We start from the raw sequence: 21174 nt of genomic DNA on the forward strand, positions 1-21174 counted from the left end.
CGGGCTGGGCTGGGGGGCTCAGGGGTGGCGCGCTTGCCTAGCACGCACGAGGCACTGGGTTCAATCCTCAGCTCCACATAAATGTAAAACCAAAAAATAAATATTAAAAAAAAAGCTACTGTACTTCTATATGCCAGCAATGAACAACGGGAGGGTTAAAAAAAGTTTAGAAAAACACCAAATGCCATATGGAATTATGGGTCTGCAGGAGGGGACAAAGAGCACTGAAAACGATAACTATGATGACAAACACAAATAATGTCTTTTTCATTATTCAAATCTCTGCAAAAGTCACTGAAACAAACTGAAACAAACATAATGAGTGTTTTGGGGTTTAGGTCATCTCTGCAGGGAACCTGCGCAGCGCCACCACCCGACCAATGACACAAAGATCCAGGAGCCATGCTCCTCGCTGTCTTCTTTACCTGAACCAATGCATCACGGAGTCCTGTTGGGTTTATGGCAAGTCTCTCCTAAACTTGCGCGGCCACACCCCAGGCCGTGATCCCCGCTCCCTGATGGAGCTCTTGGCTTTCTGCCTTATTCTTTTCAACAGCTGTCCACACTACAGATTCCCCAAAAGCAGATCTAATCGAGTTGCCCCGGTGCTAAAAACATCTCAGTGGCTTTTAATTGCTTGAGATAAAGACAAAATCCTTGAAGAAACCTGCAAGGCCCTGTGCTGAAGGCCCTGTTCCCTGGACATCCTGGTCCACCCAGCCTCCCCTCTTGGCATAGGGCCTCCTTTCAGCCCAAATGGCGCACTCTCCCACGGGCCTTCCACTCTGCTCCCTCTGCCCCTTCCCAGCCCAGCTGACTCCCTGTGTCAGTCCTTGGCTCAAGGGCGTGACTGGCAGGTTGTGGACCTACAGTGAAGCCCTGCCTCTGGATTGTAGGGCTGTGATCTTACCAGGACGTGTCCCACCTCCCCCGGCCTGTGGGGCCTGTTCCCGTCCTGCCTTCCAGCTCTGAATCTATCTCCAGAAGACTTCTTTGACAGTTCCACTCCACCTACATGGATCTCTGTACTTTGGAAGCAACTGTGAAGAAATAAAATTGCTTCCGTGTGTGCAGTAAGTAGCAATCAAGTGTCCAGCAGTGCGGTGCCACGGTCCTCAACTGGAGAAGGAGCCTTATTTTCCCATTTTCTACTGTCGTAATCCAGACCCACTGTTTTCCCAATTTCATGATAAGCCCTGTGGACCACTCCCAGGCTCTACTTTTAATTCTCTCCCCAGGGAGCCACCACTCCAATCACCCCTGGACAGATGCCTCTAAAGCCACCCCTCTTCTGTGCAGTGGGATCCAGACATCTCAGCATGCTGCTCAGGAACCTCCCTGTCTGGCTTCTCTCATTTTCCCACTTGCTGTTTCCTCTCCAGGCAAATGGACAGGGAGACTTGCTGTCTTCAATCCCACCTTCCTGCACCTGTTCACTCAGCTTTAACCTCAAGGTTCTTCTCCTCTACTTCTCCAATTTCAAACCCACCTCCAATGTAAAAAAATAAAGTAAACCTGTGGGGCCCATTATGGACAGGTATGCAGCAAATTACCTTAGTTTTATACAACCTTGAGGAATAAGCCTTAATTTCTTCATTTTGTGTATTAGAAACTGGGGCTGGGAGAGGCTGAATCACTTACCAGAGAGGGAAGTGACCACAGTGAGACTTAAAGCTCCACCCCACTCGACAGCTCTTCCCATTAGTCTCTGCTGCTCCCCTGACTTGCTGCACCATCAACAGAGGCCTTCTGTGAGCTGGTCCCTATCGTGGGTGTAGACACACAGGAGGACGAGATGCCATAGTCCCTGCCTCAGAGCTAAATGCTAGCAGGTCACACAGGATCACACAGTGGGCAACATGCCCTGCCTCAGAGAGGGCAGGGAAGCAATCTAAGACAACCCTTCCTCCCTGGGCATCTGTCTGTGGTCTTCCTCGATTATCGCTTTATGTCTTGCCCACAGGGACTACATGTTTCAAATATTCTTCTCCTTCTTAGATGACAATATCTTTGAATCTTAATCATCTAATCCATGAATTAATTGGGCCAACAAATACTTATTGCATGTTGTCTTGGTGTGGGTTCTCCCAAAGCTGACTCCAGGACCAGAGGGAGACAGGGAAGGAAATAATAAAACACGGGTGTCCACAAGGATTATATTATTATTATAACAATTTACAGGCATCAAATCTGCCAGGGAGGGCTCTGAGGGGCTTCGGGGTTCCCATCTGTCTCCTGCCCTTGGGGGATCCAGGGTTGCTCCTGGGGCACCACCTCAGCACGGCTGCCAGAGAGGGCTCTCGGTCAGAGAGGCAGCTAGCGAGAGCCTGGTTAGACCAAGAGGATGCCGTGGGCGGCCACTGTGCAGAGGCGGGGCTGCCATCCTCCACAGGGATGTGGCTGTGTCCTTGGACACTACAGCTGGTGAAGAAAGACAATCACCACACTGTCACAAGCACTGCTGAGGACAGGTACGAGGCTCATGAGTGGGTGAAACCTAAGTGGCTTCCATTTTCTCCAAACATTTATCTACCAGAACATGAGGTCCTGCAAAGGAAGAAGCAAAACAGAAAGTGCTCAGGTGAGTGGCCCAGGAACTTCTGGCCCCTGTCTGCCATCAACGGTGCTCTGTTGCGGGGTCCGTCCTGACCCAGGGGCAAAGAGCAGCGGGTCCAGCGCATGCCTCCCATTCTTTAGCGGCAAAGTGCCTGCTGCATCTACTCTAAAATTCAGTGTGTGAAACCAAGAGGGTTACTAACAATAACAAAATGTAACAGTCTTCTCCCAGAAAGGAAACCTTACAAGACCTTCCCTATAAGACATACACATACTGCAGATACCTGTATTACTATGTGAATTTCTGAAACAAAAATTTTAAATACTCTAAAACAGGAATATCCAAACATTTAGAATTTTTAAAAACCAGAAAGTTTTGAGTTAGACATATTTAGTTCCTCTCTTGATTTTTAAAAGTGTTTAAGTAAACATTGTATTTTGATTTATAGAAAAGTTACAAGGATAAAACAGTTTCCAAGATCTCAAGCCAGGTTTCCCCTAAACCGAATATCTCACATTAATAAGAGATACTTTTCACAAATGATGAACCAACATTCATATGTTATTATTAACTGAAGCTGCCACTTATTAGGATTTCCTTATTTTCTCCCTAACGCTCTCTTTCTCTCCCCGGATCCCATTCCCGACAGCCCCCGTCTCTGTCACCATGCCAGTTCAGGCTCTTCTGCATGGGACAGATGCGCAGACCTTGTTTTGATGACCTGGACTGTTGCGGATGGCAGGACACCTGTGGGCTTGTGTGATGGTTTACTCATGATCTCAATCCTGGGGTCTTTATCCATCTCACATCAAGGAAATGTACTTCACGTGCACCATCATACTGACCGCCTGGCTACGGTGGTGTTAGATGGCTCTCTCCCTCTTTCTGTCCCACCATCTTTGAAGGGAAGTCACCATGTGAGCCCATACTCAGTGGGAGGAGGCAGGCCCTACCTCCTTCAGAGCACAGCTTCTATGTAAATAACTGGAGTAACTTAGTATAGGAGGGTCAGGTGCTCTTCATTCATTCCCAATAGCATGGACGCTGGATATCCCCTTCCCACTCTGAGTTCTGATGCTGTCCTATACTGTGCTGCCCAGTGCCCGCCCCTGCTGCTGCACCCGTGTGCAGGTGTGGGGCTCATGCCTGGTTCAGACAGCTGTGGAGTCTGCCTGGCTCTCACTGCCCAGCAGGCCCACCAGGACTGCCTGTGCCCCAGACTCAAGTCAGCCAGGCCATGAGGAACAAGGTCCTGTCACAACTGTGTCCTTCCCCTACCAGAGGGAGGGGAGAGGAGCTGGGGTCCTCCTGTGCAGACACATGGCCTCCGGGTCACCTGGAGACGGGTGCTCCACCGTCACATCTCACATCAGTACGGTACACTGGTTACAATTAATGAACCCATAAAGTAATAATGAACAAATTATTAACAAAAGTCCCCACATTGTTTGGATTTCCTTAGGTTTCCCCTTCACGCCCCTGTCTCAGGATTCCATGTCACCACCAGCCATATCTCCTCAGGCTCCTCACAGCTGATGCAGCTTCTCAGCCCTTTTCTGGACCGTCTGGGGAGAGCAGCACAGGGGCTTGGAGGGTGCCCCTCGACTGGAACGTGTGCTTTTCCCATGACTAGCCTGAGGTTTAGGGAGGAGCTAGGACAGCTTTTAAATAACAAAAGCTTGACCAAACCCAGCAAAATGTTAAGTAATAATGCCTGTTGGTTTGGAATGAGGACAGGGTTTTTTTTTTTTTTAATTATTTAAAAAATTGGTTCTTTTTAGTTATATACGACAGTAGAATCCATTTTGATATAATTTTTATTACTGATAGTTAATAAAACTATTAGTAACAACAGAAGCATTAGAATTTTAAGTTAGGAAAATAAAATACTCTTCCTTTTTTTTTTTCAAACATCTTATTTTACTTTCATTTACTTCTCTTTATTTTATTTTTACTGGTGCTGAGGATCGAACCCAGTGCCTCATGCATGCTAGGTGAGCGCTCTACCGCTGAGCCACAACCCCAGCCCGGCTCTTCCTTTCTTACTTTGCTTCTCCATGCTTACTATAAACTTTCTGATTAAGGGCATTACTGACATTAAGGTGAAGTCTCAAAATGCACTTGGAGGAAGAAATCATTAAAATAGAGAGTAGTCTGGAATTAAGCAGGGGGGAAACCCACCTAAAGCATTCAATAACAGGTTGTTTGGAATACATTATTAAAATTCCAGAGAAGGCAAGAAGTTCAGATTCTCAATGTTCAAAAGGTCACTGGAGTTAAGAAAGATATCATCATAATGTTTTGTTCTTGCTTTGGTTATTCTGCATGTTTTTGCACAGAAGCAGAGTTGCAGAGCTTTGCTGGCACTTGGGGCACTGGCCACACAGGAGGGACCCGATTGCAGGCTGATGTTAAATCTCACCACCTGGGAGCAGAATGCTAACTCAATGCTGTTTATTGAGGAGTTACTAGAGTAACGTATATATGAAAGGTTAACATGGGTTTTTAAAATGCCACCTCTAAGTTTAAATGCAAACAATGAAAACACTAAATGGGAATATGTGCAAGTAAGCATTTATCTTTCTAATGTGATGACAACGTGGCTCCCTGACTTCTGATGAGCCATCCAGCCACACAGAGCACCCAGTCCCCTATGGTCCCCAGCACACCTCTCCAGCCTCACCTTCCTGCCACGTCTCTTAGGAATCTCATGTTCTGGCATCTTATTGGCATTTCCTTTATAAAGGAAGTACCTGAATGTCAGGAAGTTCCATCTGGGGGTGTGTTCCTAAGGCCTTTGTCTTGGCCTCTGCACACACTGCTCTCTTCCAGGTCAGCAACTCCTTGTTCTATGACACCTACCAATGTCCACCTTACCCCTCCGTAGTAAGGAGTGTCCTCTCCAGGCATGCCCTCCTGAGACATCAGAAGGAGACCTTATTTGCAATACCAGTGTCTGCACACGTAGTGAAGGGGGAGGATCTTGAGATGAGATTGTCCTGGATTAGAGTGGGTCCTAAACCCAAAGTCAAGTGTCCATCAAAGAGAAGAGTGGAGAGAGACACAGGGAAGGCCACATGAAGATAGGCAGACAGGAGTGATGCATCTACAAGGCAAGAGCACCAAGGACTGCAGCAGCCACCAAAAGTCAAGAGGCCCAGGGAACCAGCCCTGCCGGCAACTTAAGGCAGACTTCTGGTCTTTGAAACCATGAGAGAATAAATTCTGTGTTTCTAAACCACAGAAATTGTGGAAATCTGGTACTGTGGCCTCAGGAAACTGATACACCTCCCGAGTCCAGTTCAAAGGCCCTTCCTCCCATTATACCTTCCTTAAAGCCCCTCACGCTGGAATTAATGGCTCCAGGTCTGACACGCCCACTAGTGTTTTGTGAGAGATCTGCTGCTGGAGTCTTCACGGCCTTGTACTGGGCATGCAGGGCTGGCTCTTGACTGGGCCATCACCTCCCCTGGACAGTGAGCCTGCCTTCCCCCGTCTTTAGGATCCAGGCACTCAGCGTGTGCCCATAGAAACCAGGTCAAAGAAAAGCCTACAGAACCGTATGCTACCGAAAGACATGCAGATCCAAAGTGCAGGCACAACACGGACCTCTTTGACCTCAGAAAAATGACAAGCAACAAGGCAGGCAGGTGTGAATGATGATGGCGAGCCTGGACTGACAACCACTAAATAAGCTGCATCGACAGCGTATGCCTTTATGAAGGTAAGACTAGGGAGGGTTTTAGTTTGTTTATTTGTTTTGGTACTAGGGATCGAACCCATGGGTGATTTACCACTTAGTTGTGTCCCCAGCAATTTTATTTTTTATTATTTTGAGACAGGGCCTCACCAAATTGCTGAGGCTGGCCTTGCACTTGAGATCCTCCTGCCTCGGCCTCCCAAGTTGCTGGGATTACAGGTGTGTGCCACTGTGCCTAGTTAGGAGTGTGAGTGTGTGTGTGTGTGAGTGTGTGTGTGCGTGTGTGAGAAATAATGCCCTTGGAAGTGTCCCATGTGATTTTTAAAAGTAAAATGGTTGTTTATCTAAACCTTTAACATGTTTGCAATCACCTTTTATATTAAAGCCATTTTTTCTAATTCAATTATAAAAATGCAGTTGAGTAAGACAGCAGAAAAGTTTAGATAGCAGAAAATTTTAAAATGTTCACACTACCATATACAATTTTAAAAGCCCTGCAAATACACCAAACAACTGAACAAGTTCACTCTAATAATTACTATAGTCATAAATTACTTTTTCTAAGACCCATTTATGTAGAATTTTAGAAAGAATTTGAAAAACAATGTCATAAGATTCCTTGATATTTTGGGCCCTAACTGTATAAAGATGAGGAGGACAGACTGTCATTAAAATGGATTAGTCAAGCAAAAATACTGACAGATAACTGAAGAGACAGCTGCACCATGAAATGGTTTCACCTATAAGCTTTTATCACACTAAACGATGGCTCACAGGTGGACTTCAGGACCTCCTTCTCATAGATATGCTCACTGCTGATTGATCTGTTACTAGCTGGACGTTGCCACCACCCGCCCACCCAGGCTCTCTCTACCCTGGAAGCGCTGGCTGCCGTGAATCAGAGACCCAGAGCAGCAGAGTGCTCCATCCCAGCTCCGAGTTCCACACAACTCTGACATCCAGCTCTGGATCTCTTGCTGCTTCTGGAAGGGGGCTGTCCCATCACTTCTGGGGGTGGTCACCCTGCTTTTCAGATGCAGTTGATATCAATGAAAGAAAAAAGACCCTTTGAACACACACCTCCTGTCCAGAAATTCCAGGAGAACAGCCCCCTCCCAAGCTGCTGGTCACTCAGGCACAGTCCATGCCAGGCCAAAGTGATCAGCAGCACCTCACTGCTAACCCGCTTGACCATGCGGCACCCCACTTGTACTGATCTGCGGTCCACCCCTAAACACACAACACAGGGACTGCCGTTCACTCTTGCCCATAAAAATCCTAGTGTGTTAAATTATTATTTTCAATTTAAAGTTGTAAAAATGGCCACAGACACCTCTCAGAATTCACCTCTGACATTCTCTACCCTTCCTTCCACACAGTACTTGACACTTGCAGTCACTTAGCATGTGTTTTCTCTCTGAGCCACCCCCAGCCCTGACATTCTATGCTTTATCTTTAAGGCTGGGAGTGGACATGTGAGTTGGAAGCCTGGGCTGGGGGCCTGGATGTGAATCTGGAGAGCAAATGAGGGCCTCTCAAAGACTAGAAGATGGGAAATGGGGCCATCTGGGTTGATACAAAATCTCCACATACAGTAATGAATTAATTTAAAGTTTGTTTTTGGAAATTATTATCTAAAATAGTAATAAGAGGCAAGCGGATGTTTTCTAAAAATAACACTAGAGAATAGCTAAAATTTATGGTAAAATAAGTAACTATGGTGCTCCATAGTACATGACACTGTCACTTAGTGCACGCCAGCCCACAGCACTATTCTGAGCCTCAACAACATTAACTCAGCAAATTAACCTGAAATAACACAAAGTGGGTACAATTATTATCCCCACTTACAGATGAAGACACTGAAACATGGTGGATCAATGACTTTCTCCAGGGTGCCTTTAGTAGGCAGCGGGACCAGTTTTTCTGCCATTCTAGAATAGTGGTAGTGTTCACGAACTGAGGGTGGGCGATTCATTAAATGGAGGCAGAAAGCAACGGAACAGGAAAAGCAGAGGTGGACCTCGGGGTCCTGGGGCAAGGGGTGAAGAAAAGGCCTGCAGCGTGCCCCAGCATAGAAAAACCAGGGATCAGCAGCAGATCAGGAAGTGACTGTGGGAAACTGAGGAAGGGCCCAGTGCACAGGAGCCCCACAAACACTGGCTTCCTCTATACCAGTGGCTCTGGACTGGGAATGAGTTTGTCCCTGGAGGGGACATGTGGTGACACTTGAAGTCATTTCTGTTTGCTACTTCAAGGAGATGGGGTGCATGTGGTGGGGTCTACTGTTTGCTGACCCCCACCCCACAATGCCCAGAACGGCTCTGGAACTAAGAGGAGTCTGGCCCCATGCTGAGCAGCCCTTTGCCTGTGGACCGCCTCTTCCCCAGTGCCCTTCCCACTACTCAGAATGCATCCACTCTCCCAGATGTGACCCCCAGCCCTGGCCTTGGCCTCTGCTGCAAGCTCTGTCTCAGTTCTGGCAGGGGTGGCAGGCAAGGAGCAGGATGGGCAGATGGGGACACAACAGAGGGAGCTGGGGCCTGCACCTCTTCAGGGAGAGCCCTGATCCTGGCTAGGCAAAGCTCCTGTGACAGGAATTCTCTGAGGAGTGCCACATGGGGTGTGACACAGTCAGTTTGTCTATGGTTGGTATGGGCCTAAGGAGGCTGAGGCCAGAGCAAGAGATGCACAGAACGAGAGAAACAGAAGGAGCCGAGCAGGCCCGGCCGCCTGCTGCAGTGCCCCCCAGAGCTGCAGAAGCACCCAGCTGTTCAGCCAGCTGCTGGGATTCCCTGAAGGCTGCACAGCCTCAGCCCACTGTGTGTGCTGGCAGTGCCCTCACACCATGCGACCCTCACATGGCCGGGGTAAAGGAGGCGACGCTCGCTGGCTTCTGTGCAGAGAAGGCCGTTGACCGCTCTGGTCTGTGACTGCTGTGCCGCCCTGTCAGTCAACACATGGATGCCCTTGCTGGCAAATGGGTGCAGGCCAGTCAGAGCGTGGCCTAGCAGAGCTGTGGGGACTGAGAGTCCTAAAGGACAGAGGAGGGGGCAAAGCTGCAGAAGTGGCCCCACCACAGGGAAGGCATAGCACCTCCTGTTCAGCCACCACCTGAGAGGGGCTCTGCTGGGCCAAGGCAGGCAACCAGATGGCAGAGACATGCGCACACCCGCACGGTGCACACTTCACACCCAGCCAGCTCCCACTGCTTTGATTTACTGTGACTTAAAATTACATTTTAAGTCATATTCACTCATTAAGCAGAGGTCACGGTAACAAAGTCAAACCATGTCTTAAAGAGCTGGGTATAAAAGAATAAAAGACACTCAAGACAAATTTACACACTGACCCAAACTTCACTTAAAAAAATACACACGCACAAACCTGACATACTCCCAATCCCAACAATTTTAACTTGACATACTTAGATTTCATTGTAATTTCACAAAGAAAAATATTATCAATATGTTAGTCATTCAAAAATCTATCTTTTAAGGGGCTGAGCTGTAGCTCTGGGGTGCCTAGCATGACAAGGTACTGGGTTTGATCTCTAGCACCATGAAAAAACAAACAAACTCTGACTTTCATTTTTTATTCAACATTTAGAAACATGATTTTACTATATTCATAGTATTTTTTTCTTTTGGAAAAAACTGTAAATATTTGAGCACAAAATAAGCAAAAAATGGGAAAAGTATATGGAAAAGCCTCTTGTGCTTAGAAACTTGAACATTACTGAAGGCAAATCTTAAATTCAACTTTATAGCACTTTTAACATAGCAGAACAAATGAAGTCCACCTGTGTTTTCCTCCTTTCCCTGGTGTGTGTGTGTGTGGGGGGGGGTTTCACACGTGTGGAGATAAGAGTATACACTGCCAAGAGAATGTGGATGCTCTTTTAAGCACAGTGCGGGGTGGGGGGGGGGGGGAATAACTACTAGGAAAGAAGGAAACAACGGTCAAGACCAAGGCAAACATTTTGCTCAGTTACACAGCTCAAAATGAACTGCAATAAATGCCTGAGGAATGTCACAAAGTTGTGACCTTGAAATTATATAAGGCTCCCATCATGGCTTTAAGATGGCTTGTGTTTGATTCTAGGAACTAACTAGAATACTTACCACTGTCAACGTGTCCTCTGTTTAGGACAACAACCCAATCACTAGGCTGAAGCAATGGTGAGGGTCCAGGTTGGTTCCCAGGTATCAAGTCCCCGACAGTTGTGGAGCAGAACAGGAGGTACCTGGCAGCCAGGATACAGGGCCACCCAGCTGCCGCCATCAGCAGCTTAGTTAGATGCTTCCCTCTCTCCCTGGCCTATTGGGGAGCTTTAAAAATGAGGGCATGTAGAATCTCCCCAGTGCTCCCTCAGGACCTTCTGGGATGACTCTCCTCACTGTCATGACCCCTCTGTGCAGTCTTAGTGTAGGGAAGGGCTTCTGTGCCTGCAGAATAAGCTTTGCCTGGCCACACGCGTTAGGCTTTCCATGCAGTGCTGGGCTCAGTTTGTTAAAGCCACTTGGGAATGTTACCCACACTCCAATGTAGGATCCATGGCCTGTTTTCTTCTTTGTGTGTTGTCTCCCTCTAATTTTGACTTAGGACCAACCTAGTCTCATAGAATGCCTGTCCTTTCAGGTTCTAAAATAATTTAAACAATCAAGGGATTAGTTAGTTTTGAAGGTTTCATGGAGTTCACCTGCAAATAAGAAGAGTATAATGTCTCTTTGTCAGGGAAAGAGGAAGCATGAATCCTTGTCATTTTTTTTAAAGAGAAAGTTTATGGATATACCATTTACATCTATGTAGTTATCTTATTTAAAGGGCATGAGTCAATTAAAATTACGTTTTAATTTCTTTTATGGTCATTTGTGAAAGAAATAATAGGAAAATGCACACCAGTAAAATTCCAAGAAATGATTGAGTTTTAAAAGTTATTTTCTATATTGTTTTCTTTCTTGTAATTTTTTTTAGTTATAGATGTACACAATATTTTTATGGTATTTATTTGTATGTGATGCTGAGGATCAAACCCAGTGCCTCACATGTGCTAGGCAAGCACTCTACCACTGAGTCACAACCCCAGCCCCCTTGTAATATTTTTAAAAAGATCTCCATTGATAGTTAAGAAGCTTCTTATTTCTGATGCTTTGATTTTCTCTCATTTTTTTCTTGAATAGACTTGACAAAGGTTTATCATATTATTGTCTTCTCCAGGAACTAAGCTTTGTTATTACTGACAAGACTACTTTTATATTTTTTTTGTTGTTTTTAAAAAATTTTTTGTAGTTGTAGATGAACAGCATGCCTTTATTTTATTTGTTTATTTTTATGTGGTGCTAAGGATCGAACTCAGTGCCTCACACATGTGAGACAAGTGCTCTGTCACTGAACCCCAGCCCCAGCCCTACTTTTATGTTTGATTTCTGTCATTTCAGTAGGTTTTAGGAGAAGAGAGAAGAATGTATTTGGCACACCATCTGAGGGTGGCAGATAGACTTAGTTAATTCAGGTGAATTCAAGGCAGGTCCCCTGCCCAAGTCCCCACAAGTGTTCTCTGCAGTCTGACTTTATGACAAAAGGCTACTCTAACTCCAACTCAAACATGACAGTTGGCCAGAGCTCAAACACGCCCATGAAAGTGCACACGACACTGGAGGTTAGCAGCAATTTTCCTGTCGTGGGTCCTCTGCTGTCTCTAAGATGGTGTGTCACTGTTCCTATAAGAGGCATGCACACTGTCTAGAATTACCATCTTGAAACAAAATGCGGAGAAACCAGCTGCAGGGTCATTACAATAGGGCACCCAGAGCAGAAGCCTCTGGGCTTGCAGGTCTCAGGGTCTCTCCTCAGTGCACAGCCAGTGGGGACCAGGAAGGGTTCCCAGTTCTGGTGGGAGACGGGGTGGAAGAGGAGCAGCGGCACCTTTAGCCCAAACCTATACCCAAACTGTAATCACCTTCCTCATGACCTTGAGCAAATTACTCCTGGAGAGAGAAAAACAAACTGCCTGCCTACCACCCTGCTCTCTCCCAAGTCAACATGAACACCATGACGAAACAGGAGGGAGTTGCCCTGCACCAAGCCCTTGTGGCTCTTCCATCTGCGCGGACACAACTGGGGGTCCTCTAATTCAGTTCACCTCTCCCCTGCAGTGTCCGATCCCACAGCTGGAGGGCCCCATCCTCAAGGCTACTCCCCTTCACAGGCCTGTCACAGTCCAGGCCTCTGACCAGCTATAAATTGGGGTTCCCATGACCCCTCCTTGGGTTATGTTAATTTGTTCAAGAGGCTTGGGGAAGCATTTAAGAGGCTGATTACAAAGGGCACAGGTGAAGGCACAGGAGTGAGAAGGCCATGGGGCTTCCTTGACCTCTCCACACCCCCAAGACTCCTCCAAGCGTTCAGTCAAAAGTCCTACCCTCCAGGACTGCCTGGGTCTTTCCAGTGACCAGCTCCTATCCTGGGGCCACGACAGGGGCATTATGGGTGGGGGGCAGCCAGCAGTCGATCATTAGCAACTGAAAAGGCCCTCATCACTTTGAAGAGTCCAAGGATTTCAAGAGTTGTAAATCAGGAAACCTGAGGCCAGACCAAACTTGTATTTCCCGGACATTACATTAGTAACATGGCTAACGCATCCTTCCTGAGGAGAGCGGGACTCCAAAGACCAAGCACAAATGCCGTTCCACCTGGGAAAGGGGGAGGGTGACAGCAGAGATGAAGAGCCATCCAGGAGGACACCTTGTTTGCTGGATGCCTCTGCTGCCCTTCCTCAGGCTGTACCCACAGTTCCTGCTTGTGGGGGATGGACCACGTATCAGGCACTTAGGTGAATGTTGTGTTCATATTATGGAGTGCACACAGAGTCCTAGAAGCCACATATTACTGTTATCTCCAAGTTACACATGAAGAGACTAAACCTTGAAATAACTGCCTAAGGTCCCGGAGCTATTGCGGAGAAGAAATGGGACTCCAACCTGGGTCGACCCGCACTCCTAATTCCTGTGGCACCAGTTCCATACGCATTTAAGAGGGGGCAAGTTAGGCCCCAAAGTGGGGGAAGCACAAACACAGGGCCCAAGTGACAAGTAAGAAGGGGCGCTGTGCTTTTTGGGCACACAGGGGGGCCATCAAACCTTCCATTTCAAAGAAAACTTAGCATATGACCTATCAAATAATTCCTTGTTAGCAACTTACTTTTGATATTCACAAATGGCCAAGTGTGACCTGAAATGAAATGAATCTGCTGGCACAACGTGCAGGAACCCCGGGAAGTCACCTGGAGTCAGCCTGTGGAAAGCACCCACAGGGGGCCACAGGCAGCAGCTCGCTAAACGGGTTAAACTAACACGACACGGCCGGAAGTCCCCCAGGTCAGCTCCCTCCTTTTATATCAGGGCTCAGTCAGACTTTCCCTCGAATCATCACAGGGTCACTGCCCGAAGAAAGGTCTGGAGCATGTTCCCCTGCATGAGCGGCCTGAGTGTCCAGTTACTGCCCGTGGCACCTTCTGACTTCACAGCTGGTGGAGACGCCTTGGCACCTCTTGGGGACACCTGGGGAGCTCACTGCCCCCATTTCTCTACTCTGTCACTGCCCTTGGTCAGCCACCATCTGTGTGGCCAGCAGAGCCCTGTGACTTCCACAGCGCCTTGTTTCTTTAAAAGAAACAACATGACCCACCCAAGTACGCAAAGCCTGTGTGCTGGCATGAAGTTAAAGCCCCAGGACACAGGGTGCCCGGTGTGGCAGATACCTACAGAAAGCCAAGTCCTATCAGCATGGCATCTTCAGGACCTGCCACACTGAGCAGCCCACATCCATACTCACAGAGCTTGTGATGTAAGGGCAAAGACATACAAACCAACCGCTTTCTCCTTAACAGCATGCTGCAATTGCTGGTGAGGGGGATCCTGAGATACCATGGGAAGTACCACTGGGGCTGGCGGGGCTTCCTTGAAGAAGTGACATAACCCAAGAGAGGGAAGAACAATCCAGGAGAGGGAATAGCCCATGCAAAGTCCAGAGGCCTAGAGGGACCAGATAATCGGCAGTTGGAGGCCATTAAGAAACTTCAGGAGTGTGGGAGGGAAGCAAGAAAAGAGTCTGGGAGCAGGAGAGAAGAAGCACAAGAAGGAACAAACAGGGCGCGCTAGAACCCTGAACTCCAGCCTGAAATCTGGACTCTCCCTAGGCCTGGAGACAGGAAAGTGACAAGTCTCATACAGTTTTTTAAAAGAACACCTAAATGCAGCTTGGGAAACTAATAAGGAGGCAAGGTTGGAGAGTTCTAGAAAGATGAGGACACTAGGCTGAGAGCAAAGGAGGCAGGTACTTAGAGGATGTGGGTGGGGGAGAGCCAGAGCAACACATTCATGTTCAAAAACTGGATGGGGCTGGGTGCAGCTCAGGGGCAGAGCACAGGCCTAGCTTGTATGAGACCCTGGATTCAACCCCCAGTACTGGAAAAACGAAAACCCAAAACAACTGGGTGCAGGTGGTACCACTCACTGAATCAGGCTGGTGAAAGAAGAAAGGAAGGAAGGAAGAAAAAAAAGAAGAGGAGGGGAGGGAAGGGGGACTAGATCAGAGAGGTGATGAAATAGTCGACAGCGAGGCCCTGCACAGCTAGACAGAGGTCTGGCTGCACATTTGCAAGGGCATCCTCTGTTACTTAAGGCATCATGGAAGCAAAATCCACCCAATGAAGACACCAGGCAGCAAGCATCATGGCAGTCAGAGCCACGGGAGGGAACACAACTGTCCGGGGTGAGGACAGAAACAAGAGGGAAGCAGGCCTAGGACAGAGGCACGGGGAGGCCAGAATCGAATGCCTGAGAAGGAAGGTAACCGAGTGAATGTCAATGACACCACATGGTGTTACTGAAAGAGAAAGGAAAAGCACGAGCCACGGAGGAAATAGACAGCCAGACGGAGGGAGGCACCAGGAACGCGGGCACAGAAGTTAAGGCTGTGCCTGGAGGAGAGAGCTGAGGGCATCTCTGCTGACCCAGAGATCAGAGGAAGATGCGGGCTGACAGATGCCCCCTGTATTTTGGGAAGGGGAAGCTGCAGGAACGCTGAAGGGTTGGTGGAGTAGTAGCAACGAGCTTAAGAACAATAGGTAGTAAAAAACGGAAGAGGGTCTCTGAGGGTGTCTTTTGGGGTCCCCAGGAGTCACCCTGAGCTCTCCTAGCCCTGGAGGCTGCCTGCGGCCCCTTCCTGGACCTTGAAGGATCGCTCTGTGCGTCACGCACCCTGGTTCAGGCTGAGCAGCTGAAACCTGGCTGCCCACCTTCCCAGCAGCCACCCGGGGTAAGACATGTCACCTCTTACCTTCTTAATTTCCTCCTCTCTAAGTTGGGGATGATAAAAGATGTTTACCTCTTAGGGTTGACCTGGGGAAGCCATAAGCACAGGGCTTGGAACAAGGTCACGGCATATGGCAGCCACCACTACGATCAGAGAAAAGGGATATGAAAATTCCCCCAGCTATCCAGTAAACTCCAAATGTTCCATGGAATCACCAGCTTTCCCTCTTAAAGTTCACAGGTAAAACTAAAAATTGCAGCAATCACCTCTCAGGCCTGGGATTCTGGTCTGTGGGCTGGTGTGGTTAGAGCTGGGTGGTGACAGGGTCAAGAGGCAGATTTCCAATGTGCCTATCAGGAAGTCAGGAAAGTGCTTAGGGGGAGGGTCATGCAGCACTAGAGAGATGACTGGAGGTGCTGCCCTGGTTTCTGATGACCTCCCAGTCGGTTCCAGGCACCCAGGAAGCCAGGTGACAACTCTACTTTCAGAGAGCCTCAAGCCTTCCTGTGCATCTTCCTTTCTGTTTAAATCAGTCAGGGCCCCTTTCAGGCAATAAAGCCTCCTCCTGTCAGTCTATCTTAGTCTACTCTGTGCTGCTATGAGAATCCCTGACACTGGTGGCTGGAGAATCCAAACAGCATGGCTTCTGTATCTGTCAAGGGTCTCCTGGCTGGGTCACAAAATGGTAGAGGGAATCACAAAGTAGCTGGTGTGAGTGGGGACTTATGGCAAGAAAGAAATAAGAGTGGGGAAGGGCCAGGCGCACTGCTTTATAGCCACTCGCTCTGGAGAGAACTGACCCAGACCCGTTAGACCCGCATGATTCCTTCCCAGGGTGGGCCCATGGCCTAATCACCCTTCACTAGCCCACCTCCTAGAGATCCACCGCCTCTCAATACTGCCACACTGGGGACCTAAGCTTCCAGCCCATACACCTTTGGGAGACAAACTACATCCAAACCACAGCAGAGTCTCACTGGGGCCAACACAGCACTGAATGTTAAGCCAGGTCCCAACTCTGGAGATGCTAAAATGTGTACCTAAAATTCTATGAAATAAGTCAACATGTTACATATGGGCCAGCTAGACAGGAAAAAAAATTAACTATAGATTTTTTCATAAAATTATAATTACTAAAAGTCAAGAGTCAACCTATGTCTTGCTGGAGACCAGCTACAAACTCAGAGGGGAATGGAAGGGTAGCCTTCCAATGCTACCTGTCACTTTGATATCCTTACCACCAGGGGTCAGTACCCCCCACACGAGAGTTGGTGAACTTGCAGGCTGACTCAGTTGGGCCTCAGGGAGGAGCACTCTGGAAAGCTGTGACAGGGATCATTCTGTATCCTGCCCCTATGCCTCCCCCAGAAAAGCAGCTCTCCCTGGAACAAGGCAAAGCCGTTTCTCAACCTTTTCTTCATTATCCTCCCTGAGCGCTTCATACATATCCCCTTCACCTGTCCTACTCCATGAAATTTTAATTCCGCACCCACACTGTGTCTGCTCCAGCACTGGAGACCCCTGATGTGTCTAAGGTGTCTTGTTCCCACCAAGAAATACCCTTTGCTTACTCCAGGCTATCATCCTCCCAGGTGGGAATGAATGAGTTAGGAATGAACCATTTTTTGTTGTTGTTGTTGTTTGTTCCTTTATATAGATGGCTGCTGTTTGTTCAAGGGACCTATTTTCAAGTTAGAAGAAAGAGATTATAAAGTGCCAGACCCTTGTTTTGAGGAGAAAACCCATGATAACAATAATAATAAAACAAATCCTCAAGAGACTTTATGGGTTGTCCAAGGAAATAGGACCACTTTACTACACAGCTGGGCCTAAACTCCAAGATTCCTGACTGGAAAATACTACTTTGCCTCCTGCACAAAGTGGCTCCTATTCTTCCTATTTGTGAACATTGTGGACAAGTTGGCCAACCTTGCTATGTAGCAAGTGAGTGTGGAGATGAGGCCTGAGAAGATTCTACTTTGTACAATACTCTGCAGGATACGAATGGTGAGGATAGAATGAGAGGGTGGGGGGAAGTCAGTGGCAGATGATGAGGGAGGGGAAGGCCAGTGGGCAAGAGACCCTTGGCTATGGAGCTATTAAAACCAGGGCAGCCAGCTACCATACACCTGAAAGGACCACAGCTCCTCTGACAGCCAGATGTCAGGAGGGAAGCCAGGAGCAGACACAAGAGTCCAGAGGAGGCTGTGGAATTTGAGAAGAGAGCTGGAGTAGGCTTATGAATCAGGAATCAAATGTCTGGATGATGCTCCACTTCCAAAGCCCGCGTGGGCTGTGATCCAGTGCTTGCAAAGTGCTTTGTGTTTGGTCCTGGCCAGTACATAAGTTTACTACAGTTAATATTGAGAAGCACAGACAAGATGTAACTGGTATCATAAATTAAAAAACTCAAAAAAGCAGACCCATAATGCGACTGCCATGGACAAGACATTGTCTTCATCACCTTTCAGATACAGAATTATCTAATCCTTCCAACGTCCCACAAGGCCATCAGGGGACCCCAGAAATACTGCTGAGCACCTGCTGCAGGCCAGCCCAAACAGCAGGCACTGGGAGGACAGACGAGAGGGAGGGGTAGATGGTATTTGGGAAGGGGGGGCCTCAGAGAGAAGGTATGATCTTGGTTGAGCCTTGAAGCCCTGGTAAGATTTGACATGCAGAAAGGGTGACACCCTATGGTCCAGACAGCGAGGGGCACATGGAGCAGGTCTCTGGCACACTAGGCCTGAGGGCCAAATCTGGCCCTCTATGGTAAATAAAGTTCTACTTGGAACACAGCCCTGCCACTGAGTTCAGCCTTGGCCTGCTTTCTGCCTTCTAGCTGCAAGGGCAAGCTAAGAAGTTATGACAGAGATGGAGACCACATCACCCACAAGGCTCAAATATTCACTCTCAGGCCCTTTGCAGAACCACAGAAAACTGGACCTAGAGCCTTGGCCCTCAAAGAGAAATCTGTAACCAGTCCCAGCGGTATCACCTGGGACTTGGCAGAAATGCAGAGTCTCGGGTCCCATCCAGACCTGGAGAACTGGGATTTACTTTTTTAAAAAGAAAATATCTTGACAATTTTTCATAGAAAAGAAACTGAGAAAGTCCGTGCTTGACCCATGTACAGATGCAAAGTGGTGAAGATTTACTGAACAGAAGAGAGACCATCAAAACCATACTCTACAAATGTCCCTCCCTCTCATAACAGTGTGATGGTCAGAGAGCTGACAGGGGATGGGGGTGGCTCATGTCAGAACCCAGGCAAAAGATAGCTTAAACTATGTGAGCAGCCCCACTATGCTCCAGCCTTTTCTTTCTTTCCAACTTCACTAGTGCCTCCAAAAGTGCTTCTAATAACTAGAATATGAGTTATAACATTTTAGGAAGTGGAAAAATACTTGGTAACAAGACTATTAGGAGTCATGTGCTTCCATGTATAACAAATGTATCGGAGTCAAAGTCATGCCTACAGAAGTCAATGCATAAATTAAGATATTAACCAGATAACAAGGAAGTGCACAGATGAACCAAGGAGCTATTCAACAGCTACCTACTGTGCAGGCTGCTAACACATCCTTTGTCTCAAGCTTCGGATACAGCTCAGTGGTAGAGCGAATGCCTAGTATACACGAGGCCCAGCACTATTCAACAACAAAAAAGAGGTAATGTCTTACTGTTAGAACTTCTCCTTCCCTCAAATGTGTGACTATGCTTGATATTCAGTTTTTTGAAATATGGATGAATAAGCAAATTTGAAGTTTCAAAGAAACAAAGCAGCGTTCTAAAGTACCACGCCAACACCATTCTCTTCTCCAGCTCGGCCGACAGCTTCCAAGTAATTGTTTAATATTCTGCCTCCTTAAAAATCTAGAAAAGTTTGACAGAGTTATTTGTGGGATTCAGCATGCTTTAAAGTAATGACGACAATTTAGATAAAAATAGATGGGTGAAAAGGGGACATTCCCCTTCTTAGATGCTTAAATTTAATACTTTACATTAGTTATACTAGCAGAAACAATGCAAAGAAGACTGTATATCTGCTTTGAGACAGGAAACATAATTCAATGAATAAATCTCAAGGAATTTGAGATCTCCCCCCCACATCAAATCCGTCTTGAGAAGATTCATTACTAAAAGCCTTAAAAAGTCTTATGATGTTGGTACAGTGGTTAATGTCGCTTAATCAATAATAGTAAATAATATCTACAAAGTGCTTACTATGAGTTTACACTGTACTAAATACCATGATACAGATGGTCTCATTTAATCCTCAAAACACCCTGACAAGAGCCCCATTTTATAAATGAGGAAACTAAGGCATAGAGAGGTTAGGTAACTTGTCCAAGGTCACGTAGTCAAATAAGAGAGGGAGGTGAGACTCTAAGTCAGGCCTGGGTTCTTAAACATATTAAGATCCCTCTCTAACAGAGACTGCTCTCCAGGATCCTCCTGCCTCCATGTTAATCTGCAAACATTTTAAATGCAATAGACTCTCATTGTTACTAATATCACAGACAAAGAAAATCTCTAAGATTTTGACAGTCTTAATGGGAGAGCACACCATATCACCCTGTGGACACTGGCCAAAATGTGCCCTGCAATACAATAACAGGGAAGAAAAGTGAGATGCAATAGCACTGACACTAGCTTATCTTTCAGTAGAATAAAATACAAATTAAGTCCAGTAAAATTCCAAGACATATTATTTGTTAATAAACATGGAGGAGGACTTTCAATGAAAATTACTATGGACGCATTATCTTCTGGCCAGCATGTTTGTGAGATGCTGCAGTGAATCCACAACAGGCACCGGCCTAATGCTACCGGGTTAGTACTCCCGAGTTGGCCGTGCATGCTTATTTAAGTAATTGCCTGACTAAATGAACAGGGGTATTATAGTAAAGTTGGCACAAGGGACAGCATCCACATGGCACATTCTTTGTTTCCGGGGCTTTATGCTACCAATGCTCCTGGAAAAAAGAGAAGTCACTAAATAAATAACAGAAATACATGAGGTAGCGTGAAGGCCTTTAAAAATCTTCGAATTGACAAGCATCTTATGTAAAGTTCCTTTTCAACTTTGGGCTCATCGGATCCCATTTTAATATTAATTTTGCCAACGAACAAGTTCATCCCGTCAAACGTTAACAGTCTCAAAATAAGATCCAGGTTATTTACCTGTAAGAAGAGACAAGAAGAAAATAGGGCAGGAAGAAGAAAAGCCGGGTGAGAGGGGCGGCGACAGAATGACAGGGAGAGCGAGGGTCGCCCGAGCTCCAGCCGGCGGCGCCCGGGTCTTCCCATTCAACTTTCCCGTCGAGCAGAAGCCGGACACGCCCTGCGGGGAGGAGGGCGCCGGCGGGTCCCGGGCCGGCCCACGCCCCACGCCCGGGCCCCGCGCCCGGGGACGTGCAGGCGCCGGGCTGCACGACCCCTTGCTCGCGCCCGGCCGCGCGGAGGACAAAAGGGCCGCCCCAGGGCGCCGGCGGCCGCTCCCGCGGAGCCGGGCTGCGACCCCCGCGGCGCGGGCCGCCCGGCCGCCCACGACCCGCCGCTCCGGGGCGGCGGCGGGCGCCGGGCCGAGGCCCCC

The 21174-nt window shown here is 47.6% G+C and overlaps 1 protein-coding gene across 9 annotated transcripts in view; it reads right to left on the minus strand.

The window, feature by feature from the left end:
* The window catches only part of PRKAG2 (protein kinase AMP-activated non-catalytic subunit gamma 2), a 268473-nt gene that overhangs the window by 33274 nt on the left and 214025 nt on the right, over window positions 1–21174 (minus strand). The gene's annotated exons all lie outside the window — the stretch shown is intronic.

This window comes from Spermophilus citellus (assembly GCF_964194105.1).
Source record: "Spermophilus citellus genome assembly, chromosome: 3".
Taxonomy (NCBI): Eukaryota; Metazoa; Chordata; class Mammalia; order Rodentia; family Sciuridae; genus Spermophilus; species Spermophilus citellus.